Raw genomic sequence first — 22,960 nt, 5'->3', positions numbered from 1 at the left:
CAACTGGCTGCACGACAGCTGGGGCAAGGTGGTGTAATCACCCGTTGCTGTAGGTGTAGTATTCCTATACCTAACCCTAAAATGGACGCATGGATTCCTATCAGTCACTCCTATGGCAGGCCTTATCAATCCTGAAGGCAGAGTGCTGGGAATCATGTGAGATGGTGCTCTGGCGCGAGCTGAGCCCGTCGACGGCTTGCGGAACCAAGTCCTAATAGCTGTTCCATGGTGACGCGTGCCTTACAATGCATTATAATCCTCGCGGTTATTTGCTAACTATGGCATCGCATCACCCACACATGTCGAGTAAGGTGTCATACGAATTGGAATACGAACCCCTCGCCAATTCTGGCGACGGGGTTAGCATTCCACCCTTCTAGAGGGACACGACATGGAAGTAATCTTGAACCCCGGTTAAAGTTGACTCAAGCCTCAGCATCACAAAATGGATGCTGCCACCAGACACAAGTCTGACCTCCTGCTGCTGGGAGACCTTTCAGCGAGGGGAGCTTGGACAAAGGGTTTCCTGTCGAGGGCGGTGTTAGTACCATCCCAGACAGGGTTTGTGTATCCCAGGTAGGCAGGGCTGAAAGGAAGGTGATTGCAAGTGGCACCCCGGTGCTCACTGTGCATAGCCCGGCTCAAACCAGTTTCGGGGCCACCCCAGCCCCTGAGCTGGGGCGAAGCCGGACAAAGGATAGGGGTGTAACCACCCCCCTCCTGGTCCCACCCATAGGCAGGACCTAGTCACGGGCCAGCCCCTTTTCCTAGAATAAAGGTAGGAGCGAGTCCCCTTCCCAAATTGGATAATTCTGAATCTTGAACTACTTTCCACGAAAGGAACTCTTGACTTTTCTGAAGACTCTCCCTTGTGGCTAAGGAGTAGCCACCCTGCACCAGCAGGCACCACCTAAGCGCTTGCGGTTTGCTGTACGTCTCTCCTACGGATCAAGACTGCCCAGCTCGACGAGACCCGGATTCCCCGCCATCTCTGGCCTCTACCTACATCGTCAGCCCAGCTGAGATTCGTAGGTGTGACGAGACCTGCGGGACCGGCCATCTTCAGAACCTGCACGACGCTTATCTAGCACAACCACCGAGGGACCCTCGAGTGAGTGCACCTAGGGTTTGAGAAGCCCTAACCCTGAGTAGCTCCAGCACCGAAGCCTGCCTCCCCAGCATCCCCGAGATCTGCGTGGGGGCCCTTCTGCTCCTTGCTGCTCACCGCGTTGTCCGGCCACTCGCCGTCGGCTAGTGGCCCTCTTCACGACGCACCACGACAGTTTTTCATCACTGGTCTGGTTGCTCCAGACTGGCCCTGGATCCCCTTCAACAGAGGGGTACCTCGGACCCTCCTGGTCCACTCCAGACGCCATCTTGACTCCCCCGCATGGGCTTGCCTCTGCCAAGACCTGCTGCCCCACTCCTGGGCCCAGCATCATCGACAGCAGACACCTTCGTGGGACAGCTCGCCCTCCCTCCTGGTCGCCGCCGCGCCTCCTGGTCCGAGGAACAGCCGAGTCCGACGTCACCCACTCACCTGGTCGAGGTGACTTCATCCGGTACCATCCTGGTGCCCACCCAATCACTGGCTAGCGGTTGAGAATTGAGTCCCCTCTGCTTTCAGGTTTCCTTCATCCCCGATCCAGGCTTGGATCTCTCTGAACATCGACACTGGTCGCCTGCCAGCAACCTCTTCTTTCAGGCTCCCGAGACTACAACGAGGACTCCCGACATCTTGCTGAACCCCACGCAGCCGCAGCCTCTGGGCTAGGTAACTCGAGCATTTCGGTGCTCCATCGTAGGTTCACTCTACAAGTGTCCAGCTCCTTTTCCGTTTAGTCCAACTGATCGGATTCCTCCGGAATCAGTACCTTTAGACTCTCTAACATCTCCCATTCCACTTGCAGTGTAAATGGTTTCGTGCCCTTCGGGCATTTGGGTAAATTGTGCAACTAGAAGTATTTTCTCAAGAGTTTTGTATTGTGCTTAGCTCCCTGACTCATAAAGAGCCAGGGTAGTCTTGTTATAAATAAATATCCTTTATTTTCATAACAACTCGTGTGGTGTCCTTTCACTTGGTGTTCAAGGGGTATATGTGATGGTAAACAGCTGGCTTAACACGCCCTCTAGAGTTTAGCCTGAAGACTGCTCTTGTCCACGCTACTAGGATAGCTGGTCTACAAGGTTGACTTACAACCAATCATCAATAAGGGTTGTTTGGAATGATACACAGTGATCACTAGAATAGTGAGCACTACATATCAAGCCAACTTCTCACATTGGTGAGCAGCGGTTGGGATTTGAGCTTGCTGTTGTTTTACCACACACGTATCCTAAGAATATCAAGTTGAAAGATCACATAAGTACCCAGGTACATATAACTTAACTTAGAATACTCGGAGTTCTACTGAACCAGCTGTTATAGTAAAACAGGGACTAGCACACCCTGACTATAACTCTTAGCAAGGGATCAGTAGGGAAACACATAGTGTAGGTAGGTGCATCACTTACACCTCACTAGAAAGCATGTCGGTCCGCGGAGAGTCTGCAGAGACTCCCTTGGTGGTCATTGACCCTCCACAGGTCATGTCACGATATGCAGCTCTTAGCTTCACGGAGATGAGACAACTGTGTGCCTCCAGGAAGTTAAAACTGGGTTCTAACCCTACCGTCCCATTCCTGATAGTTCTCTTAGAGACTTATGATGCTAGAAGGGCTCTTAACGTAGGCCCCTCTAACCCAGATGGGAACATGCCCCCCTTAGAGGGAACCCTTGGTGACCCAGACCTCGGCCTCCATACAGAGGAGGAAGAGGAGGAGGAATTATCAGGAGACGAGACAGACAAAGGTCCAGTAGTAGTCGGCAGGCTCACGAGGACCAACTTAAGCAGGCATGAGAATGGAACTGGGGGAGCCCCGGGCCCACGCTCAAGCAGGCTTAACCTTGGGAACGGACGAGCTAGGTCTCTCTCGAGAGGCTCTAACAGATCTGTTCGAACACATGTCTCTCAGGCATCTTCTCAGAGAGGAATGACGTCCCCTCAGAGAAGGGAGCACGAAGCGAAGATGAGGGAAGTCAATCTGAGGATCGAGCGGGAAGAACTTGCCCTCGCCAAAGAAAGACTTGCCTTGGCCCGAGAGCAGAAATTGAGTGGGTTAGACCCCACTGGTGGCAGCATTCTCATTAGAGAGAAAGACAGGGGTATAGATACTAGACACCTGAGTAAAATAGTGCCCCCCTTTAAACAAGGGGACGACATCCACAAGTGGATAACTGCTTTGGAGAGGGCCTGCACTGTCCAGTGCGTCCCCCCAAGTCAGTGGGCAGCTATACTGTGGCTCTCCTTTGAAGGTAAAGGACGAGACAAGCTCCTCACTACGAGAGCTGAGGATGCTAACAACTACCAAGTCCTGAAAAATACACTGATTGATGGGTTCGGCTTAACCACTGAGCAGTACAGGTTGCTGTTCAGAGACACCCAGAAAATTCAGTCTCAGGATTGGACTGACTTTGTTGATTGTGCCACTAAGGCTTTGGAAGGCTGGTTGCTGGGAAGCAAGGTTACTGATTACACAGGATTGTACAATCTTATCATGAGAGAACAGATTTTAAACAACTGTCAGAACCAATTGTTGCATCAGCACCTTGTCGACTCGGAGCTGACCTCTCCCCAAGAATTGGGAAAGAAGGCAGACAGATGGGTCAGAACAAGGGTCAAGCAGAACCAGACTCAGAACCAGGGTGGTCAGAAGAAAGCAGACCAAAAGGGTAGTAACAAGAACGAACAAAATGACCAGAAGTCTTCGACAGGTCCCCAACAAACCAAAGAGGGTGGGGGTCAGGCTTCACAGAAGAAGAAGACTCAGGAAGGCCAGTCAAAAAGGTGGTGCCAATACTGTAAAAGTAAGACTCACTGGTTTAGTGAGTGCACCAAGAAAGGAGGGCAAACTCCTGCCACTGCAGCCCCTAAGGCACCTGCACCCCCTAGTACAGTCAGCAGTGGTAGTGCGCCTCCCAAGGCATTAGTTGGGTTAACCTTGGGAACTGAGGGGTGTGACGACTTAGTTGGCACGCTCACTCAGGCCGTCCTTGTCTGTACAGGGGATATGGATATGTCCCCTGATGCCAGTCCCAATACTTTGGGCAAATACAGGCAGACGCCTTTGATCAATGGAAAACTGGCTCAGGCCTACAGGGACACTTGTGCCAGTGTCACAATGGTGACACCTAACTTTGTGGACCCTGGACAGATCATGCCAGGTACCGATTACCTAGTGACCAATGCCAGCAATGTCACTACCAATCACAGTATGGCAGTTGTTGATTTCTCCTGGGGAGGGGTAAGTGGCCCAAAGAAAGTTGTGGTTAGTTCAGACCTCCCCGTAGAATGTCTGTTGGGCAATGATTTGGAAACGTCACAATGGTCAGAAGTGGAGCAGAGGACTCACATGGAAATGTTAGGCTTGCCAGCACATGTCCTTGCTGTGACCAGGTCACAGGCCAAAAGATGCCCCACTGAACAGGGGCTGGATCCTGGAAGAACGGACCAGACACCATCCAAGAAAAGGAGCAGTAAGGGTAAGGCCTCGCCTTCCCCCTTGCCCCAGGTCGTGGATCAAGTCTCTGAGGAGGCTGACCTTAAAGAACTGAGGGAAACTGAGCCAAAAGAGCTTGAACCTGGTCAGGTTGAGTTTCTGGGCTCAGGGGGACCCTCTAGGGAAGACCTGGGGAAGGCACAGTTCGATTGCCCCTCACTTGAACCCCTCAGACAGCAAGCTGCTGCTGAGGCTGCAGGGAACGCCACAGGTACCCACAAAGTGTACTGGGACGATGGACTCCTGTACTCCGAGGCAAGAGACCCCAAGCCTGGCGCGACCAGGAGGCTGGTTGTCCCCTTGTCTCTGAGAGGTTTCCTTCTTACCTTGGCCCTCGAGATTCCCCTTGCAGATCACTTAGGCCAGAATAAGACTTGGGACAGAATTGTTCCACACTTTCACTGGCCCCACATGTCCGAAGATACGAAGGAGTTTTGTCGCTCCTGTGTCACTTGCCAAGCCAGTGGTAAGTCAGGTGGCACGACAAAGGCCCCCCTCATACCACTGCCGGTGGTGGGGGTACCTTTTGAACGAGTGGGGATCGACATTGTCGGACCAATGGAACCCCAGACAGCATCAGGGCACAAGGTTATACTGGTGGTGGTGGACCACGCCACCAGGTATCCTGAAGCTATTCCCCTTAGGACCACTACAGCACCTGTTGTGGCACGAGCCCTAGTTGGAGTGTTCTCCAGAGTGGGCTTCCCTAAGGAGGTTGTCTCTGACAGAGGTGCAAACTTCATGTCGGGATATCTGACTGCCATGTGGAAGGAGTGTGGTGTCAACTACAAGTTCACCACACCCTATCACCCACAATGCAATGGGCTTGTTGAAAGATTCAACAGGACCCTGAAAGGGATGATTCATGGACTACCTGAAAAGCTTCGGCGGAGATGGGATGTCCTGATACCCTGCCTCTTGTTCGCCTACAGAGAGGTCCCGCAGAAGGGGGTTGGCTACAGCCCTTTTGAACTTCTGTTCGGACATCCTGTAAGGGGACCCCTTTGTTTGGTAAAGGAAGGATGGGAGAGACCTCTCAGAAAGCCGGCATCAAACATTGTGGACTATGTGCTCGGTCTCCGCTCGCGGATGGCTGAGTACATGGAGAAGGCATCTAAAAACCTTGAGGCGAGCCAAGAATTACAAAAAGCTTGGCACGACCAAAAGGCTGTCCTGACTGTGTATCAGCCTGGACAGAAGGTGTGGGTGTTGGAGCCAGTGGCCCCAGCAGCACTCAAAGACAAATGGTCTGGGCCCCACACGATCATTGAGCAAAAGGGAGAGGTCACCTACTTGGTAGACCTGGGAACTCCCCGGAGCCCCAACAGGGTGCTCCATGTAAACAGGCTCAAGGCATATGTCGACAGGGAGGGCATGGGCTTGCTCATGGCCACAGATGAGGGACAGGAGGAGGAGAGTGACCCTCTCCCGGACCTGCTCTCTCAGAACCCTGACGATGGGTCAGTAGATGGTGTTGTCTTTTGTGGCAGCCTCTCTGGACATCAACAAAAGGATTGTAAACAGGTTCTTCAATCCTTCCGACATATGTTCTCTCTGACACCCAGTCAGACCAATTGGTGTACCCATGAGGTCGACACTGGGGACAGTCTGCCCGTAAAGAGTAAAATCTATCGACAGCCTGATCATGTCAGAGACTGCATCAAGACGGAGGTGCAGAAAATGTTGGAGCTGGAAGTCATTGAGCCCTCGGACAGCCCCTGGGCTAGTCCAGTAGTTCTCGTGCCAAAACCTCACACCCAGGGCGGTAAGAAAGAAATGAGGTTTTGCGTAGACTACAGAGGCCTCAATGCAGTCACTAAGACTGACGCCCACGCAATACCAAGAGCAGATGAACTTATAGACCGGTTGGCGTCGGCCAACTACTTAAGTACATTTGACCTGACAGCTGGGTATTGGCAAATCAGGTTAGCTAAGGAGGCCAAGCCCAAAACCGCATTTTCTACCCCGGGTGGGCCTTATCAGTTCGTGGTAATGCCCTTTGGTTTGAAAAATGCACCTGCCACCTTCCAAAGGCTGGTGAATCAAGTTCTCACTGGGTTGGACGACTTCTGTGCGGCATATCTGGACGATATCGCTGTCTTTAGCTCCACCTGGGAGGATCACCAGGTCCACCTGAGGAAAGTGTTAGAGGCTCTGCAAAAGGCAGGCCTCACTATCAAGGCCACTAAGTGCCAGATAGGGCAGACACAGGTTGTATACCTGGGCCACCTTGTAGGTGGAGGCCAGGTTCAGCCATTGGAGAGCAAGATACAGGCCATCCAGGACTGGGCTCCTCCAACCACCCAGACTCAGGTTCGAGCTTTCTTGGGCCTGACTGGTTATTACCGGAAATTTGTCAGAAATTATGGATCCATGGTGACCCCGCTAAACAATCTGACAAGTAAAAAGATGCCAAAAAAAGTTCAGTGGACAGCAAGCTGTCAAAAGGCATTCGATGACCTAAAGCAGGCCATGTGCACAGCACCTATCCTAAAGAGTCCAGACTACTCCAAAACATTCATTGTCCAAACAGACACTTCGGAGTTGGGTGTGGGAGCTGTTCTATCTCAGCTGAATTTTGATGGTCATGACCAGCCCATAGCTTTTATTAGCAGGAGGCTGACCCCCAGAGAGAAGAATTGGTCAGCTATTGAGAGGGAGGCCTTTGCTGTGGTTTGGGCCCTGAAGAAGTTGAGGCCATACTTGTTTGGCACTCACTTCAAGATTCAGACCGACCATAAGCCCCTCTTGTGGCTAAATCAAATGAAGGTTGAAAACCCCAAACTACTTAGGTGGTCCATTTCCCTACAGGGGATGGACTTCGCAGTGGAGCATAGACCTGGCACTGATCATGGCAATGCAGATGGGCTCTCCAGGTATTTCCACTTAGAGCAAGAAGACTCACCTGGTCAAGGTTAGCTTATTGTCCCAAAGTTTGGGGGGGGGGTCATGTAGGAGAGTAGGGTCTGCAATCCTATGATCACCCAGATTTTTTGCTTTTGCTTCATTGGTTTACGACTTTCCCTGGCTGTGGGCCTGCCAATCAGACCCACAGCCTAGCTGTTCTCTCTCCAGATTAACACACATGTACATTAGGTGCATCCACTAATTGGAACTGGGCCGCCTTATCAGTCCCTGTATCAGCATACCACAGGTATCCAGGGCATCGGCGTACCCAGGGCCTACCAGGGGCTGCAGCATGTATTATGCCACCCCTGGATGGCCACCCAAATCTGACACAACTGGCTGCACGACAGCTGGGGCAAGGTGGTGTAATCACCCGTTGCTGTAGGTGTAGTATTCCTATACCTAACCCTAAAATGGACACATGGATTCCTATCAGTCACTCCTATGGCAGGCCTTATCAATCCTGAAGGCAGAGTGCTGGGAATCATGTGAGATGGTGCTCTGGCGCGAGCTGAGCCCGTCGACGGCTTGCGGAACCAAGTCCTAATAGCTGTTCCATGGTGACGCGTGCCACCTACCTTAAAATGCATTATAATCCTCGCGGTTATTTGCTAACTATGGCATCGCATCACCCACACATGTCGAGTAAGGTGTCATACGAATTGGAATACGAACCCCTCGGCAATTCTGGCGACGGGGTTAGCATTCCACCCTTCTAGAGGGACACGACATGGAAGTAACCTTGAACCCCGGTTAAAGTTGACTCAAGCCTCAGCATCACAAAATGGATGCTGCCACCAGACACAAGTCTGACCTCCTGCTGCTGGGAGACCTTTCAGCGAGGGGAGCTTGGACAAAGGGTTTCCTGTCGAGGGCGGTGTTAGCACCATCCCAGACAGGGTTTGTGTATCCCAGGTAGGCAGGGCTGAAAGGAAGGTGATTGCAAGTGGCACCCCGGTGCTCACTGTGCATAGCCCGGCTCAAACCAGTTTTGGGGCCACCCCAGCCCCTGAGCTGGGGCGAAGCCGGACAAAGGATAGGGGTGTAACCACCCCCCTCCTGGTCCCACCCATAGGCAGGACCTAGTCACGGGCCAGCCCCTTTTCCTAGAATAAAGGTAGGAGCGAGTCCCCTTCCCAAATTGGATAATTCTGAATCTTGAACTACTTTCCACGAAAGGAACTCTTGACTTTTCTGAAGACTCTCCCTTGTGGCTAAGGAGTAGCCACCCTGCACTAGCAGGCACCACCTAAGCGCTTGCGGTTTGCTGTACGTCTCTCCTACGGATCAAGACTGCCCAGCTCGACGAGACCCGGATTCCCCGCCATCTCTGACCTCTACCTACATCGTCAGCCCAGCTGAGATTCGTAGGTGTGACGAGACCTGCGGGACCGGCCATCTTCAGAACCTGCACGACGCTTATCTAGCACAACCACCGAGGGACCCTTGAGTGAGTGCACCTATGGTTTGAGAAGCCCTAAACCTGAGTAGCTCCAGCACCGAAGCCTGCCTCCCCAGCATCCCCGAGATCTGCGTGGGGGCCCTTCTGCTCCTTGCTGCTCACCGCGTTGTCCGGCCACTCGCCGTCGGCTAGTGGCCCTCTTCACGACGCACCACGACAGTTTTTCATCACTGGTCTGGTTGCTCCAGACTGGCCCTTGCTCCCCTTCAACAGAGGAGTACCTCGGACCCTCCTGGTCCGCTCCAGACGCCATCTTGACTCCCCCGCGTGGGCTTGCCTCTGCCAAGACCTGCTGCCCCACTCCTGGGCCCAGCATCATCGACAGCAGACACCTTCGTGGGACAGCTCGCCCTCCCTCCTGGTCGCCGCCGCGCCTCCTGGTCCGAGGAACAGCCGAGTCCGACGTCACCCACTCACCTGGTCGAGGTGACTTCATCCAGTACCATCCTGGTGCCCACCCAATCACTGGCTAGCGGTTGAGAACTGAGTCCCCTCTGCTTTCAGGTTTCCTTCATCCCCGATCCAGGCTTGGATCTCTCTGAACATCGACACTGGTCGCCTGCCAGCAACCTCTTCTTTCAGGCTCCCGAGACTACAACGAGGACTCCCGACATCTTGCTGAACCCCACGCAGCCGCAGCCTCTGGGCTAGGTAACTCGAGCATTTCGGTGCTCCATCGTAGGTTCACTCTACAAGTGTCCAGCTCCTTTTCCGTTTAGTCCAACTGATCGGATTCCTCCGGAATCAGTAACTTTAGACTCTCTAACATCTCCCATTCCACTTGCAGTGTAAATGGTTTCGTGCCCTTCGGGCATTTGGGTAAATTGTGCAACTAGAAGTATTTTCTCAAGAGTTTTGTATTGTGCTTAGCTCCCTGACTCATAAAGAGCCAGGGTAGTCTTGTTATAAATAAATATCCTTTATTTTCATAACAACTCGTGTGGTGTCCTTTCACTTGGTGTTCAAGGGGTATATGTGATGGTAAACAGCTGGCTTAACACGCCCTCTAGAGTTTAGCCTGAAGACTGCTCTTGTCCACGCTACTAGGATAGCTGGTCTACAAGGTTGACTTACAACCAAACATCAATAAGGGTCGTTTGGAATGATACACAGTGATCACTAGAATAGTGAGCACTACATATCAGGCCAACTTCTCACAAGGGAGGTCGCCCTCTGTGTCAGGTCCTCCAGTGGCGACGACTCCGGAAGTCGGGTCCCGGGCGGGACTGCCGCCTGGAGTGCGTGACGGATTTGCATGTACCTGAACCCTTCGGTGGCAGCCAGGTCGAAATCTGCTTGCAGTTGGGTAAATGTGACCATTTCTCCCTTCTTCCAAAGGTCACCCACCCTGGAGATGCCAATTAGATCCCATTGGTGGAACCCCTTGGTAGTGCGCAGTACCCCCAACTGTTTCGCCTCCCACAACGGAGTAGCTTGGGTTATTTTCCCAGCCCAGCCCAGGGCTCGCTGCGCCGCAAACCATAGCCTGAGGGTGTGTGTCGTGGGGCCTGGGGGGCAGTGGCCCCTCTTGTGATTGTAGAGCGCTCCCATGACCCCTTCAGCCCCCAGCAGGTGCCGATCCATACGATATGCCGGGTCCTCCCCTGGCACATGCAACCACTGGTTGATCACCGTAAGCTGCGATGCCCAATAGTACAGTCGTATGTCTGGGAGGGCTATCCCACCATCATACCACCCCCTGGTGAGCTTGTGGAGTGCTATCCGCGGCGTCTTGTCCTCCCATAGTAGGCTGGTGACTTCCGCATTGACGGCGGCGAAATACGTTGGTGGCACCGGGAAGGGGGTATTTTGGAGTACATATAAAAATCTAGGGAGAGCCATCATCTTGAAGAGGGTGGCCCTCCCCAGCAGTGTCAAGGGCAAGGAGCGCCAATGTTTGACATCGCTACGAAACCGATGCAGTGGCTTCGTTAGATTTTCAGCTACAAAACGTTCCCTGTCAGCTGTCACATAAATGCCCAGATATTTGAACCCGTCCGTCACCACCCGAATCTCACAACCCCGCGGGAGCCGAGGTGGGGAGCCGCGAAGCATGTAGACAATGGACTTTTCCCAGTTAATCTCATAGCCAGATACCCTCCCGTACGACGCACATATATCCAGGAGACAAGCGATCGAGCGCGCAGGGGAGGCCAAGTATAACAGGATGTCATCAGCATAGAGGGAAATGCGATCCTCCCACCCCATTGTCCACTTTAGTCCCCGGATCACCGGGTCCTGCCGCAGCCAGGCCGCAAGTGGCTCGAGCCAAAGCAAAAAGGAGCGGGGAAAGAGGGCAGCCCTGCCGCGTCCCCCGCCCCAACGGAAAGGGGTCTGAGATATGGCCATTGACCACAACCTGTGCCAGTGGCGCGGTATACAAAAGCTGAATCCACGCGCATATCTTGGGGTCGAGTCCCACGTGGCGAAGGACAGCGAAGAGGAACGGCCATTCCACCCGGTCGAACGCCATCCGCGCATCCAGCGAGAGGATGGCCGCGTCCTCCTCTATCGAGGTGCGGCACGCAAGAATCCCGTGGAGCCGCCGTATATTTAAGGCGGTATTCCGGCGTGGCATAAATCCCGATTGGTCCGGGTGTATTAGGGTCGTGAGATAGGGCTGCAGCCTTGTCGCCAGCACCTTTGCCAGAATCTTTGCCTCAGCATTCAGCAATGAGATTGGGCGATAGGAAGCGCACTCATGCGCTGGTTTGGTAGGCTTCGGAATCGCCACTATGGTAGCCACTCTCTGGTCCGGGGGGAGTATCCCTGTCGACAGGCTGTCGTTGTACATGGCCAGTAGATGCGGGACTACGTGGGCAGCGTTCGACTTATAGAATTCCACCGGAATTCCATTTGGGCCCATCGCCTTCCCGGCACGGAGAGCGAGTATTGCTAACGTGAGCTCTTCCGCCTTCAGGTCCGCCTCTAGGTCTTCTACTTCCGACGGGGCCAGCCGTGGCATCGCGATGTCCCGGAGGAAGGCCTCGTTTTCCGCCACCGTGGACGAGGCCTCCGGTGTATAGACCTGCTTGTAGTGAGCCGCCAGGGCCTCTACGATTTGCCGCGGCTCCGACGTGTAGTCACCCGAATCTAGCCTGATCCGCGCCACCCAACGCGCCGCCCGTTCCCGCCTCTCAAGCCAGGCCAGCAGTTTGCCCGCCTTGTCTCCCAGCTCGTAAACAGTATGCCGTGCAGCCGTCTGTTTGGCTCGTGCGGCTTCCCAAAGATAGGAGCGATATTCCTGCCGCGCCATATGGGCATTATGCACGGTGTCATCATCGATGTGCGTGGCGTGGTTGGCCTCCGCCTCTCTCACCCCCTGCTCGAGCCTAAGCACCTCAAGCTGCTGGGTCCTCTTATAGTCTGTAATCATTGAGATTGCTTGTCCACGAAGGACTGTTTTGTACGCCTCCCACAAAGTCGTAGGGCCTATCTCCGGGTCCTTGTTTTCAGCGAAATAATGTTTGGTCGTCGCCTGAAGGGCTTTACGAATTGTGGGGATTTTGAGGTATCCCGGATGAATTGGGAATATCCTGCGGTTACGTGGGGTAGAAAGTGTAAATGTGATCACTACCGGAGAGTGGTCCGAGATGCCCCTGGGCAGATGGGAAACGTCGGTCATGCCCCTAAACCCTGCGGGTGACATGAAGATATAGTCTATGCGGGAGAGGGTGTTGTGAGCCCCTGAGTGGAAGGTGTATTGTCGGTCTTCAGGACAGTGAGCCCTCCAGGTGTCTATGAGGCCGAGTGCCTCCGTGAATTCGCGCAGTTTGGGGGGGGCGCCACCGTGATCTCTGAATGATGACCTGTCCAGTAGCGGGTCTATAGTTGCATTGAAATCCCCGCCCATAATGAGTTCCCCTGGTGGTAATGTCTGCAGGAATTCCCCTAATGCCCGGAGCGTATCCTGGTGGAGTGTCGGTGGGATGTACACAGTTACCAAATTATACATTATACCCTCCCATTGGCAGGTGAGCGCCGCGAATCGGCCCTGCTCCTCCCTACGGGAGTCGACTAGAATCAGTGGGAAGCGCTTGTTTACCAATATGCCAACCCCTCGGGACCCAGACGTGAACTCAGTATGTATCGCCATCTTAAAACCCCATCTGTCCAGTGCTTTCGTGGTCGAGCCTACCAGATGCGTTTCTTGTAGGAGTGCCACTGCCGGCCCCTTGCGCTTGAGATACTGTAAGACCAGCCCTCGTTTAATCTCATCTCCCAGCCCGTTCACATTCCACGATAGAATATTAAGTGTGGGACTGTGTCGCTGTGTTTGTTCCTCCGTGGAGATAACGGTGGCTTCCCAGGTGTTATTATGTGATTCCCTTGCCATGTAGGGTGGTGGAAAGTAGTCGTCTCCGCGCATCTCCCCTTGGATCTCTAACAGGTCTGAGTTGCAAAGTCTGCCAATGTGTAGTAGATAAACCTAGAACAGAACACAAACCAACATTCCCAAAATGCCCCTGTCCCCCCTCCCTCCTCCCTGCCTCCCTGCCCAGCGGATTTAAAACTACCCGCCACCCCAACTTAGCAGAGTGCTTAATTCCCATAACTGTCTACTTGCGTGCGGGGGAATGGCTGCCCAGTGCCCCTCGTCCGATCCCCGCACCATGTGCGTGTCCATTAAGGAAACCGGTCAGCAGCATGCTGCAAAGTTCGTAGATCATGACTGCGACACCCCTTCATTGTCCGAGTCTACTGTGAGTGTCCAAACCCATGTGGCATCCGCCTCCTTCCCGCTGCTGAAGTTCGCTTGCGCCATGGCGGCCCAGCTACGTAGCGCAGTGACAGTCTCCTGCGGTCTAGGGTCCTCCAGATTTTTCAGGGGAGGCAGAATGGCTTCGATGGGTGAGCCCCGCCCCGTCCGATGCCTCCGCCGGGCGCCTGCCCTCCAGCCACTCTGTGGCCTCCGTCGGCGTGGCAAAGAACCATGTGCGCCCCTCCGCCTCCACCCGCAGCTTTGCCGTGTAAAGCATCGCATATTTAAGTTCTCGAGCGCGCAGCACCGCTTTGACCGCGATGAAGTCTCGGCGTTGCCGCAACACTGTCGCGGTGTAGTTCTGATAGAGGGTTACTGTGGAGTTGTCAACCCGTAGCGGGGGGGCGGTACACGCCGCCTGAAGGATAGCGTCTCTATCTCGGAAGTTAAAAATACGGGCCAGGATCGGGCGCGGGGGGGCCCCAGGCCTCGGTCTCCCCCCAGGCACCCGGTGCGCCCTTTCGACAGAGAAAAATTTGGAAAGTCCACGCGGCTGCAGCTGCTCCGTGATAAGCTTTTCCACGAAGAGGTCCAGTGCCGGCCCCCGCTCACTCTCAGGCACCCCCACGACGCGTACGTTGTTCCGTCTTGACCTGCCCTCCTGGTCATCGAGCTTGTCCATAAGCTGTTTTTGAACCCGTTCCAGCGACTGTATGCGTTTCCTGCTCTCGGTCGCGTCTTTGGTAAGGGTTGCGGTAGTCGTTTCGACCTCGGACAGTCTTGTGCTGATTTTGGCGACGTCAGCTCTCAGCAGCGTCACATCTGTGGATATCGTGCCAATAGAGGTTTGCATCTGGGTCAGTGTGGCCATAACATCTGCCAGGGTGATCTCTTTGGCCTTGTCAGGGGGGGGGAGGCAGTCCGGTCTTGGCCTGTGCTCCCCCACGCTGGCCCTTCCCCCCCATGGTGGCCCGCGACGGGCGGTCAGCGGGGGTGGGTGCCCGCCACGAAGGTGCAAAAATTACTGTCGCTGGCCACCACGGGGCCACGTGTCAGCCCTACTCCTGTCCCGGCAGCGTGCAGGCCTCTGACACCCTGTTGGCTCCTTACCGGGAGAGTTGGCGCACACCTCGCTCCGCCCGCGTCTGCAGCGTCAAGCCTCAGGCAAGGCCTGCGTCGTCCGCTGCACGGCCACCCTCGACTCCGGGAGATGCCGGGGATCTCCCTCCCGGGGGCTGCGCTGTGGACGTGTCACCTGCCTCCCGCTGCCGGCTGCTCCCTGTGCCGCAGACTGCCCCCAGTCCTCTTCGGCACCACGCCGTTGCACCCAGTGCGTCTTCTCCCTCGCTGAAATGGCACCACGTCAGGCCAGCGTCGTCCCCTTTAGACGGGCCGATTGCCGTTGATGGCGGGGGAGACCCGGCCCTCGGTCCTCGCCTCCCGCCGGTATGCCTGACCCCGTTGTGGCGTGCCTCTGCTCTGGCCGCCCACGCCGCTGGCTTCTGGTCCGGCCCTCCTTGCGCTGTGGCGGGTCAGGTGGCTGTTACTCGAGGCCCCGACGCCTCCTTTGCCGATAGGCCCGGCGCCCGCAGCGAGGCAGCCGGGCGGGCCAGACGCAGCGCTGCTCGCGCTTTCTTCAATCGCCGGAGCCTCGGGTGTTCAGGGGGCTCCGTCGCGTTAGTTTCGCCGGTTTACGGCCAGGATGGGTGCCGGATAGCGGTGGGATCGGGCGCTGGGCTCCGGAGCCGCACTAGGTTGCGGCCATCTTCATCGGCTGCAAGCCACGCCCCCCGATGCACCCTGTTTTTAATGCATATCTTATTTTAATGAATTTCATAAATGTAATGCATTTTTTTTTACGTACGACTGGATTGGTGTCTCGTTTTTAGTTGTATAGGATGTGTATGCTTGTAGGTTGGAGGGAAAGGGAAGAAAGAAAAAAAAAGAGATTTTTTTTGTTTTTCTTTCCGAATAAAGTACTACTACTACTATATGAGCCATATCTGGACGTATGGAGCACCATGTATGGAATTTAATAAGTTTGTCCTTTTTTGCTGCTATTTTTCTCAGTCCTATTTTGCACTTTGAACAATGGCACTTTCTCACACGATGCTGCTATTTGCAATACTGGTAATAATCTTGTGATGATTATTAAATTGTTTTATGTGGTTTGCTTCTAATAGAACCTGAGGGCTTTTTAATGTGACTTAATAATTTGTCCATCCTTGCTGCTATCTTCTGAAATATTTGCATTTTGCACTTTGGCACTTTAGCGTATGTTGCTGCTATCGAACATGCGTGATAATTCTGCAATGTTTCACTGTATTGTTTTATAGTTGAGCTGTTCTTAAAACTTAAAGATGATGGATTAATGTAAATGTTTTTAGGATTAATTATGTGAGAAATGTTTGTACTTTTATGGATAGTGCATATCCGAATAAAGATCAATGAGATTACAAGCTAAATTCAAGCAATACAAACAAAACAAGACACTATGCTTCAGGATTGCACCACCTATCATCATACCACCTTATTATAAGAATTCCATAGGAGGCACTGCTTTCTCAGTACTATCTACCAAGCTGTGGAACTGACTACCAGCCACAATTCAAAGCATCCAAGAGCATTTACACATTCAAAGACAGTTGAAAACATGGTGATTTCCAAGACAACTACATCACCACACATTCCGGCTACATAACCCAGAAAGACAGTCCCATTCTTAAGCTCAATCTTCAACTTACAATGTACAAATTGGAAACAACCCAACCAGCAAACTACTTTCGATAGGCAGTTAAGGTGGGCTGACCTATGGTTCACCAAGGTATTATATAGTTACGTAATTTCATATATAACATTTCTGGCTCACACTAATACTAATGCCATAATACTCAGCGGTCGGTAGCCAACTTTAACTTACACCTCTGAATTCCACTTAGGACATATGTGCTACAAGGGTTGTCCATCACCTTTACTGTGCAACCAATAAACCAGCCATCACTAAACTAACCACCATGGAGTAACTGAAAAGATCTGTCACACTTCGGGCCAATCAGAGGACTTCAATCTAATCCACAACTGCAGGTTCTAAATATCTATACACCATGGCTGCTTCTTTGCATCTCACAATGACACTCAGATATGGGATGATAGTAAAAATCACATCCCAGCAGATCTCGCCTCTTCTCTCCCCTCCAACAATGGCAGCTCAGGCTCACACTATCCACACATTTCTGATTGTACAAGGTAGTGGAGTAACCAGCTAATCAAACTACAATCATAAGGAATAACATTAAGGGACATGCAGACCTGGTCAAATCTGCCAGCATACTGAAAAAACCTAAATTGGGCATTTGTGTATCTTACACCACATAATTCACCTCTTTGGTATGCACTGCATTCCATAACATGCATGATAACTGCACCTTTGTGGTCATCATGCACAACATGGAAACATTTCCCACATAGAATCAAAAACAAAGACAACACCCTTCCAACCACACACCACCCTAAAAGATGTAGCTTGCTGCCCATGTACATAAGCACTTCAGTGCCACACACTGGAGTTGTAAGCGCTATACAAATGCTGCGTTACAATACAATACAATATTCATCATTTGTGCTTCACCAAGAATTGTTTTGTTCCTATTAAAATCTTCTATTCCCATCACACTTCAGAAATACAAAACAAAGTGTGATTCATTTGTGCTTTCATAACTGCTATGTGTTGAAATTTCTGTATAGCTCATTTACATTTATTTACATTTATTTACATGTTTTTGTGTATGAAACTGGCATCCTACAGTCCTTCTGTAAATAGGGCTACTGGAATTCTGCAATTCTGCTGTGTTTGCCGCATAATTATGGATTTGCTGCATTTGCTGCATTTGCCACATAATCCATCATCTGCTGCATAATCTTCAGGTTTTAACCAAAAAATGTATCTAGCTCAAACTGATTGCGCAGTGAGAGGTGCTTTACAAAGGCTGACTGGTCATCCTTCTGTTAGCTGCCGGCTGAGCCTGTCCACACTCACATTAAAAAATCCCACCAGATGGTTCACGATCAGGGAGATGTGCTGACACTCCAGCCAACTACAGAGGCAGAGAGCCTCTTGGCATAAGATCCCACTCCAGCCTGCTTGTTGAAGTACCACATGACAGTCGTGCTTTCCCTGCAAAGCAGTACCTGCCTCAGCTTATGGATGACAGGAAGGCCTTCAGTTCCAGATGAATGGTCCACAACTCAAACAGATTGATATGGAGCTGGGTTTCCAACAGAGGCTAGAATTCTGTTATCTCTACCTCCCCCAGGTGACCTCCACAACTCAGCCGTGATTCATCGGCCACCATCGTAAATTCTTGATGGGGACGTGAGAGGGGTCTGACGCTGGTCCAACTGTGGTCGAGCAGCCACCACTGCCAATCATGTGCATTCACATCCAAAATCTGGAGAGTGACTCAGAGGTTGCCTTCCTGCTGCACCCACTAGGGCTTCTGATTCCACTGGTCTCCTTAACAGCCTCAATCTGCTGTGGCATTGCTGATGGCCTGGGGAACTCAGGGCGCATTGGGATGAGTACCATTGAGTTGGGTAATAATAAACATCTGTCATTCAGCGCCAAGCGACCCCTTGGGTAAACGTGTGCTTTACAAATACACGTTATGTTATGTGTTATGTTATCAACTGCAGATTCTGCTCCTCAATCAAAGATCGGGAGCAAGATCGATTGGCACCTTTAAACTCTTGTGGCTTCTCTTTTGACAGAGGGTGCTAGGATGGGGTTGAATCCCACTTCGCTTTCTGATGCCTCCACTTGGCCTTTAACTTACCTGAAGGCTTCAATTGCAAAGAGGACTTGTCGTCTGAGTGGCCTCTGGAGTGGGGGTGCGCCCGTGCCCTCAACTTGAAGTAAGAGTGGGACTTTGCCAGTATGTGATTTCTTCTTGTGTTAAGCAACATATCGCTTTGCTATTCAGGAGCATGAGGGCAAATTGTATGACTGAGGGTCATGCTGTAATCCCAAGCACCAAAGGCATACCTCATGTAGGTCTGGGATCAGTGGTGTAACAAAATTTGCAAGATGCATGGAGGGGCCCCGTTCAAATTTTATCAGGAACTCTTGGGCGAAAGTACTGTGCTGAGGGGGCCCCTGCCTGTGTTACGCCCCTGTCCGGGAATGGAATGAAGCCTACGCCCTGCTACACATCGCCGCCTGGTGGTGTGTGGTAGCACTATGGTGAAAACGTTCCCGATGTAGTCTGGCGCCTGGGGGAATATTCTAATGGTGAGGAATCTCCAGGTAGAAGTATCCAGCAGGTTTCTCCGTTACATGTCGGTTTCACTTCATTTCATCCAACTACAATGGCTCCAGATTGAGAAAAGGGTTTCTCTTACATCCTTGTGTGCTTGCCATAAAGCCATTTATTAACAATTCCTAGGTTTATCAAGAAACTACTCATGGTATATGTTCCCAGGCACATTCTTTGGTTAACCACTCATTGTAGGCTTGTACCACCGAGAATCATTAAAAAGAAATGGGGCAGAAGAGTATTTCCTTATGCAGCATCTACTTTATGGGGGGTGCTCTCCCTAGTCATTTCATTTCATTTCATTTGGTCTTTATTTCGATAAAATTTCATCATGAAAGACATTTTACAATCATAATTAAAAAATACAGTTTCAGCAATACAGAAGAAAAAACAAAAACCTTAAAACACAGAGGTAAAGATGGCAATCACAACATCACTCAAGTAAACTGTTAATTCCTATTTCGGATGATCCATACCCAGCCTAGGAATTTAGCCACAGCGATTACAACACATTCGCTAGTGTCGAAACGCAAAATGTTAAGGGCTACAAAACCCTGCCGGGTACCCATATTTTGACATAAAGGTTTAAGCCATTTGGCCCGAGGTGCAGCGTATGCCGGGCAGACAAAAAATATGTGACCAACTGAGTCGACACGATCGGAACACCACCTACAGGTATCACATGAACCACCCTTCCATTTTTTTGTGAATGAATTGGTAGGTAAGGAACCCACCCTGAATTGGTGGTAAAGTTTCCTATCGCTAGGCCTGGTGATTGTGTCCCAATATTCTTCAAAAACGGGGGCTTGTTTATATCCAAAAAACCTGCCAGACAATGACTCAGGGGAGACAGATAAGATGTGTTTTTGGGAGATCATAGACCAGTAAAGGATTTTGAAGCATTTTTTGGGTGGAAAAGAGTTATTAGCTGGGTCAGTCCACAATATGCCTAAACCCATAGAGTCCAATAGTAATCTAACATGCTTACACCAGGGGATGTCACCCGCCCCCAAAATGCAGCGAACATCCATAAAAGCTTTAGCATACGGACCCAATTCGGGGACTGTCCATAATCTCCTCCAGAAAGCCAGAGGTTTAAACCTGGCAATGTCGTCAAAGGAATGACATCCAAGATCTAACAAAAGCGGTTTCACTGGGGTTGAGCTGGGGAGTCCCGTTAACTTTCTAAAATATTTGCTTTGGGCTTTGACCAGGGGAGAAAGGTCAGCGAAACCCCAGAGTTCAGCACCATACAAGATTGCCGATGTGACTCTAGCTTCGAAAATTTTGATGGGTGGACCTATCATTTTCGACTGGGATTGTTTTTGTTCCTTGATCAAGCTACCCGATAATTGGGCAAATTTAAGAGAAAGAACGTCAATTTGGGGCCTCCAGTTCAACTTATTTTCAAATACAACACCCAAGTAGGTCATGACATTTGTACATTCCAGAACGTCGTTGTTCATGGACACCTGGCCCTTCACAGGTTTCCCTTTGTTAAAAACCATATATTTGGTTTTTGAGATGTTAACTGACAGGTCGTAGTCGGAACAAAAAGAAGAAAATACATTCAAAGCCGACTGCAGCCCGGACAAAGTTTGTGAAAGGAGTAGGGTGTCATCAGCAAACATAAGGAGCGGTATTTTGGAATCGCCTAACATAGGGGCATCCGTAGGTTTATTAGAGAAATATTGGACAACTCTATTGATAAATAGTAGAAATAATGTAGGTGCGAGGACGCACCCTTGTCTGACACCTCTGTTAACATTAAATTTATCGGTCACCTGCCCTTGGTTACCCCATCGAACTTGGGCGAAGTTGTTTTCATGTAACCTGATTATGATGTTTAAAAGGTCCGGGACAACCCGAGCTCCGCTAATTCGCCCCAAAGTTTGGTCCTATTGACCAAATCGAATGCCGACCGAAGGTCTACGAAAGCTGCATAAATTGTACCACTGCAGAGATAGACCGTTTTCCAGACAATTAGTTGGAATTTAAATGCCTGGTCAATGGTACTAATGCAGGATCTAAAACCTGCCTGTAAGGGCGAGATAATATCATCCTGCTCGGCCCATAGCTGGATCCTTGCCAAAATCATTCTTGCAACGATTTTTTGGACAGAGTCAATAAGACTAATGGGGCAATAGTTGCCCGGGCACGAGCGGTCGCCTTTTTTAAAAATGGGCAGGATCTCTGCGCCCTTCCATGAGTCAGGGATGGAAGCCCCCTTAACTAGTGCATTGGCCAGGAGGGCGATGTAAGGAGCCCAGTTACCAGGATCGGATTTAAAAAGGTCCGCAGGGACACAATCGATGCCTGGTGCCTTACCACTAGGAACCTTCGATAATGCCATCTTAACCTCTTCGATGTCAAACTCGAGGTTAGAAGGCGTAGTCGAGTCCCAACTAGTTGGTTGAATAGGTATAATAGCCAAGTTAGCATCAGAGAACTGGGATTCGTAATGGGATACCCAGTTGTCCGGAGAGACATTGTTGGAGGGGACCTGTGAGTTAGATGTATTGCCCCACTTCAAGGTATGCCAGAACAAGGTTGAGTTCCTAAGTTTACTGGCTGCCAGTAAATCACTCCAATGGTCGTTATACCAGTCACGCTTCGCCTGGACTTTAGCCCTGGTGTAGAGTTTTCTCGCAGATCTAATAATGGCCTGATCCTTAGTGACAATAGCTGCTTTCAGATTATTATAAGAATCACGGCAGTTCTTATTATACCAGGAGCTTTGTTTGGGGATCTTAGATGTCGTGGCCCTACGAGGTTTGGAAAAAAGGGACTTTAAGTCCGAGAATAAATTAACGTGTATATTAGTGGAATCGACAACGTCACCGTTGTCGAGCCTGAGGGACTGTAAATCTACCAACACTGAGGAGACTTTAAGACTAATCTCTGAAAGTAATGCGCTATCGAGGGCAACCTTTTCCCAGCGCACTCTGCGGTGATTATTAGTTAAGATGGCATTAGCAGTCAGTATCTCAGATTGAGTGCTTCTGAGCTGGGGAGAGAGCAGGAGTGTCAGAACCAGGGGGTTGTGGTCACTCTCGATACGCTCACAGACCAACATATCGCCCAAGGTATGCCAATACTCCACTTTTAATAGGGCGTAGTCAATTCGGCTACTACGGCCTCGACCATCGGAAAAAGTCACATTACCAGACATATCCGAAAGGGTTCGACCATTAGCAGCCCTAAATCCACGTTCCAGGCACAAACTCGTCCACTGAACAGCGGATTCACTCCATTGTTTGATGGGTGTGAGGGCAAGGGAGGGAATATTCCAAGTATTATCAACTTCCATGGTCAGGGAGTCGCATTCGGGGTACAATGGCTCAAAACAAAAGTTAAGATCACCTATAATTACGACATTGGTACTAGGGTCAACGGTCTCCAGAAACTCATCCAATTGTAAGAAAGTGTTAGTTCCACGACCTCCTGGAAGACCCCGGTTATATACATTTATTAACAGGATAGGGGGTTCATCAGTGCAATACAGTGAAATGATCAAGAGATCGGGATTGTCAATGGGCGTTTCAGTTAAGCTGTACTTCAGAGTTTGCCTAACCCAAAAGCAGAGACCTCCGGAGGGGCGGCCTCTTTGGTTACTAATAGCCCCCTTGTAAAAATTCACATACCCAGGATAATAAATAGGGTCGACAGTCCATGTTTCCTGGAAAGCCAGGATATCGTGAGAAGACACCCAGGCAGACCAGTCCTCACTGGCTAGCCTGCCACGAAGTCCCGCAATATTCCAGGAAGCCAAAGTGAGGACATGGGAACAAGGGGAAACCAAGGGCGTCGGGGTACGAGAAGAAGTAGGAACCACAGAAAGAGATTCAACGCTATCAGAAACCACAGTCTTAATCACAGGGGTGCTTGGAGTGATACGTGCAGGAGAAGGAGGGACTGTAGGCAACTCACCGCCATCAAGAACCAGCTCGGTACATATAGGGTTAGTGATGGTAGGTG

The sequence above is a fragment of the Triturus cristatus genome, chromosome 3_1, assembly GCF_964204655.1.
Source record: "Triturus cristatus chromosome 3_1, aTriCri1.1, whole genome shotgun sequence".
NCBI classification, from domain to species: Eukaryota; Metazoa; Chordata; class Amphibia; order Caudata; family Salamandridae; genus Triturus; species Triturus cristatus.
The sequence above is the reverse complement of the archived record's forward strand: the minus strand, read 5'-3'. Positions refer to the sequence as shown.